Source organism: Kogia breviceps, chromosome 12 (assembly GCF_026419965.1).
Source record: "Kogia breviceps isolate mKogBre1 chromosome 12, mKogBre1 haplotype 1, whole genome shotgun sequence".
Taxonomy (NCBI): Eukaryota; Metazoa; Chordata; class Mammalia; order Artiodactyla; family Physeteridae; genus Kogia; species Kogia breviceps.
In genome coordinates this window covers 85233934-85239502 of record NC_081321.1, presented here as the reverse complement: position 1 = coordinate 85239502, position 5569 = coordinate 85233934, and the positions used below count along the sequence as shown (strand labels likewise).

The following is a 5569-nucleotide window of genomic DNA, read 5'->3' as shown; positions in this document are numbered from 1 at the left end:
ACCCTTTAGCTTGGGAGCAGGGAAGGTCAGGCATTGCTGTCATCAGTTGCTTAGACTCCTTCAGCGCGAAGCTCACCTGTGGAATGTACAGGGCCGTCCCTGCTCTCGGCTCTGCTTTGATACAGGAGAAAGGTTTGCTAACGCTTCTTTGGCTCCGGAGAGTTCTCTCCATCCTCAGAGGCTGCAAGGGGTCTAGCCAAAAGAGGGGATGTGGAGTCAAGTATGTCTGGGATGGGGCATAAGCCTGTGACCTCAGACCCATCTCAGAAGCTCAAGTAAGGTAAACTTGTATCTGACTCTATGATCTCAACTGGCCCCTCTTTTTAGCCTCAGTTTCCCTACCTCTCTAAATACTAATATGACAGCTAGAGAGTCTCTGTTCCTTGAACTACAAATAAAATTAGCTCAAACATAAAAGTTCCAGATCCTCCCCTGGCTTTCTGAAAATCCCTTAAGATGCTTATTCCTCATGGTCTCATCAGTGAGGTTGCCCTGAATGACCTTCCTACATTTAAACTTCACCCCCCATGCCCGTTTTCTCCCATTTTCTTGACCATCTCTCTCTGGTTTCCTTGGGTTCCTGCTGATAGCCAAGCTTCTAGGATTCCAACTTCTATTCCCAGTTGTTTATCAAGATATTCCCCTTTTCCTCCCAAGACAATTTTTGTCCTAAAAGGCATTTTGATGGCCACTGTTTTAAAAATGTACATTTTTATTTCATCACAAGAGAAAACTTTATTCACTGCATTGTGAGGATCAGATAGGCTAATAAAGGTCCAGTACAGTGCTGGGTACCCAGTAGGGAGCAAATAAACATCAGCAGTGGAAGTTATGAAGATGAACTGATATATATAAAAGCACTTACAAAACTGTAACACACTGCACATGTGAAGGCTTCTCATTATCAATGCTAGTACTTTAAGTCCTAGTAGATGTTATACTGTTCAGACCATGTTCAGAAGTAGTCGAGACAGTACATGGTCAAACGCTTATTTCTTTGTTTGAGAAATCTTTCCTTTCTAAAGAAGGTAGAGTAGGAGGTATAACACAAACTAAAGTAAAATACTGGGCTCAGCACAGAGACTGCATGTATCAGGACTGGAAGAAAATACAGGTTTCACACAAGACGTCATTGTGAAACTTTTAGAAGAAAAAAGTGTAGAAGTTAACGTCACTAAGTCCCTCCTTCGAATGACAGCTGCTGATGTGGAAGAGTATGTGATTAAACAACCAGAGCCAGAATTCCAGGACGTAACTGAAAAGGCAGGAGCACCTAAACAAAGTCCCAGTAAGATCCCAGCTGAGATCAATACCAGAGTGAGATTTCTGCAGGCAGTCGAGGATATACCTAGTACAATGAAAGAACTCTTTGATGCAGTGAGTAATGTCTTCAAGAAATACTAATACCAGAACCGCATAGCACTTGAATGCCAAAAATAAAGAATTTTTAAGGTATTCCAAAAGTTCAGACATACTCTGAAAATCCATTTTGAAATGGCAGGGCAATAAGTGTATTCGTAAGTGCCAACCGACTAAATCATCAAAACCAACTTGGTATTTCAGACCTTCAAAACTGTGCCCTCAAGGCTGTACACGTTAAGAGATGTGCTTCTCAGTGGCAGTGTTGAACTACCTTTATCTGTAAATTTTAAAGTTTGACTGTATAAATTATGAGTCTCTCCTGAAGGGATCTAACCCAGGATGTTGAATGGTATTATCGCCACTTTGTGTTTTTGTAAAATGTCTCTTAATCACAATCTCGCACTGAAGGTTTTACTTGCTGTTATCATTTATTTAAGAATTATCAGCCAAAAAATTTACAGTCTAATGTCTCATATAACATTCCTTAAAAGAATTGTAAATATTGGTATTTGTTTCTGACATTTTAACTTGGAAGCGATATGCTGCCAGATGATGTATTTAACAATATTTGGTGGCAAATATTCAATAAATAGTTTACATCTGTTTTAAAAAAGCAGAACACTATATGAATCATATGGATTAAGGAATATGTTATAAGCCTGGACGACACAGTGTGGAAAGAGCTGGGGCTTGAAGGTCTGTAAAGGGGAATTGGAGGCTTAGAGCAGAGACAGTACCCAGCCATCATAAAGCACAGGTGCCGTGGACAAAGCAAAGCTTGCAGAGAACCCTGGAAGCTCGGTACGCCCAGCTTGGTGAGTGTGAAGCCAGGTGTCTGGTGATGGGCTTAGGTTTGCCTTAGGTCAGCAAACCAAGCTGTCTGAAAGAAAAGAACACAGACTGGTTAAGAGGCGAACAAACTGGAATTTGCTGATACCTGTGTAACTGTGTTTCACCACCTCTAACCACAGTGACCTTCAAGAATATAGTGGTTACTGCTTCATTTCTGCCCACAAGTTTCTTTTTGACCATCTCTAACTCAGAACCATATAGAAAAGATATCCTGAGAAATGTAATTCCGGCTTTGCCAAGTTGATGCAATACAAAACCACCATACTGCATAGTGGGCATGTGGTCTTAACCTGATGTGAAGTGCTTACCAAAAATACTATTTTAATCCAGTGGAGGTCATGGTACGGCAGATATCTTTATTTATGTATTCATTCGTTTATTCATTTTGTATTTAATGATAATCTGCTGTATTCCAAGCACTGGTCTTTTGGCTAGGGAATAGAGAAAACCAAGACCCATGATACTGAGTAAAGTCCTATTTCTGCAAAAGTGGGTTAATGGGTACATGCAAAGGATCTTGGAGGTAGAAAGGGAGAAAGGCAGAATGAAGAGTGAAGATGACTGCAGGCATTAGGAATAGCATGTGAGAGAGAGTATTAAATTCAAGGAGCCCAAAGTTCACTGAAGTGTATAGCACATAGAGAGCAATAATGGCAGGAGATATTCAGGAAATGAAAACCAATAGGATTTAGTGATCGGTAGGAGAAGAGGAGAGTCAAGAGACGAAGCTGCCAGTGTGAGAGATTACGTGGTTGGTGATTTCACTAATGTGACATGGAATACAGAACATGATTTGGGGAGAATATGTTGAATTAGAATCTGTAGATATGAGGTATTGCAAATCATGGAGGTGGAAGCGTCCAGTAAGCAGTTCATAGTGTGGGTCCGGAGAACACCAGTCTGTCCTGTTCTTCTCTTTTCTTAGCATTAATTACACTTGCAATTACTCATTTTAGCATCTACCTTCCATGCCAGAATGACTACTCTTTGAGGGCTGGAACCACGTCTTGCTTTTGTTTTGTTGTTACTCTAGCATATCAAGTAGTGAATGGCATGTTGCAGGTGCTTGATAAATATCAGGTTAATGCAACTTAAGAGACCAAGAAAGGGGTGCTTTTGGGAGCACCAAAGAGGGGTCAGAATTTGAGATATGGATCTGAATAGTGCTTGAAGCCATGAAGTGGATGGACTTATTCAGGGATATATACATAGTGATAAAAGAATCCCCAGGGCAGGGGCTTCCCTGGTGGCGCAGTGGTTGAGGGTCTGCCTGCCGATGCAGGGGACACGGGTTCGTGTCCCGGTCCGGGAGGATCCCACGTGCCGCCGAGCGGCTGGGCCCGTGAGCCGTGGTCGCTGAGCCTGCGCGTCTGGAGCCTGTGCTCCGCAACGGGAGAGGCCACAACAGTGAGAGGCCCGCGTACCGCAAAAAAAAAAAGAAAAAAAAAGAATCCCCAGGGCAGGCCCTGAAAGACTCACACTCAAAGGAATAGCAGAGAAGAAAAAGCTGGTGAAGGATTCTGAGAAGAAGTGATTAGAGGAAAAGATAACTAAGAAAAAGTTTGAGGTAAAAAGGGAGGAAGGCAGGATGAATTGTGAAGATGATTCTGGGCATTAGGAATACATGTGAGCATGGGACAAAACAGGAAAGACAGCATTTTAAAATATAGCTCGCTGGGACCTCCCTGGCAGAACAGTGGTTAAGACTCTGTGCTCCCAATGCAGGGGGGCACGGGTTCGATCCCTGGTTGGGGAACTAAGGTCCCACATGCCACACGGCCTAAAAACTGTAAAATAAATAAATAAATATAGCTTGTTATTGAAATAGTGTGATTATCTGCTATGAATCAACATCAGCAGGGATGGTGACCCTCTCTCTCACCTAACATCCCTTGAAGATCAGCTCGATTTGCTTTTAGTCTGCCCCTTTTCTCCTTTGGAAAACTCTTCAGCCATATTTCATGAACAGGAACTCTATTTATTATTGGCCTCTTGCTTCCCTGAATTATCAACATATTGCATTTCTGTGGCTGTAATGATTGGTTTCTTCCGGGGTGGGTACAGTCCAAAGCTATACCAGTTGGATCGTATCTCAGAACCTTAGGTAGGTGCTCTTGGGGAAAAGGCTTGCCTTTCCTACTGCACGTGAAGGCGAGATGTGTGGAAAAGAGAAGAAAGGAGAGACAGGAAAACCAGGGCCTGGTGACCTTTGAGCCCCTAACTGTGGTGTGTCTAAAGCAAGCCCTGTTTCTTTTCTGTGAGCTGGTTAACCTCTGCATCTTTATCTCAAAGACTCTTAAACTGACGTTCTAAGAAGTAAAAGATGAGTCCTTTATAAAATTAAGCACACACACATTTAGATATATTTGATTTTTGTAAAAGTAGGGAAATTTTTTCATTTACCTCAACCCCAGATTATGACCCTAACCATGCAGGAGCTGATTTTCTATAGAGAATATTGTCACAGCTTGAACAAAAACCTTAGTGGGTGTAACACGACTTTCTTTCTAAATAGCAACCAGCCCCGCTGAGTCAATGTTGACATATGTAACTCTTTCCTGGAAGGCAAGAAAATCTGAAGGTTGACTGGTTTGCTCACTCACCCTGCCTTTTGTTTCCTAACGAACAGGTAATATTAGTCTTTCACTATGATAACATAAAGCCGACCCATTTGCATCCCTGGGTATTGTCCACCCTGTGTGTTTCAGTTTGTTCTCTCATTTTATAGGAGCTGTACTGAAACTGGGTAGTCTCTATTTGTTCAGCAGCCTCTTACGAGTGCCTGCCTTCTCTCCTGGATTGAGTTGGACCAGGGAAAAGATAGACGCAGGATAATGTGAGGAGGTTTTCTTAGCAAAATGGACATTCCCAAACTTTTTACCACTCCAAGGACTTCCAGTAGGACCTTTGATATCTTTAGAAATCTAGTCACTGCAGCTTGGAATAGAGTCGATGTTAGTCTCTCGCTTCACTTATGTTGAGATTCTGGCCCAGGTGGTCTTAGTCAACGACCCTCTTTTTGCTGGTCTTTGAATCATGGTGTCGTATGATTGTCATCCTTATTTATTCTCTGGTATTCATACTCATAAACATTGATAAGCACTCTCTAGGCTCTGCTATTTCATCACCTGAAAAATGGAATATTCCTATGTAACTTGCAGGTTTGTTGTGAGGTTGAAATCAGAAAAAAATTATAGAACCTCACTGTCAATCTCCATGAGTACTCACAAGACTGTATCACGCTCCCACAAAGGGCTCCCTTAAGCCCATCCCCCCATCAGCCCCCACCCCAACCTGTTCCTCCCTCCAGTCTGTGCTTATTTTGGTTCAGCACAGGGTATGTTGTGTTTATTTG

At 42.3% G+C, this 5569-nt stretch overlaps 1 pseudogene; it reads left to right on the top strand.

Moving 5' to 3' along the window:
- The first annotated feature begins 951 nt into the window (after nucleotides 1-951).
- On the top strand, nucleotides 952-1659 carry LOC131767276 (programmed cell death protein 10 pseudogene; annotated as a pseudogene).
- The last annotated feature ends 3910 nt before the right edge of the window (nucleotides 1660-5569 follow it).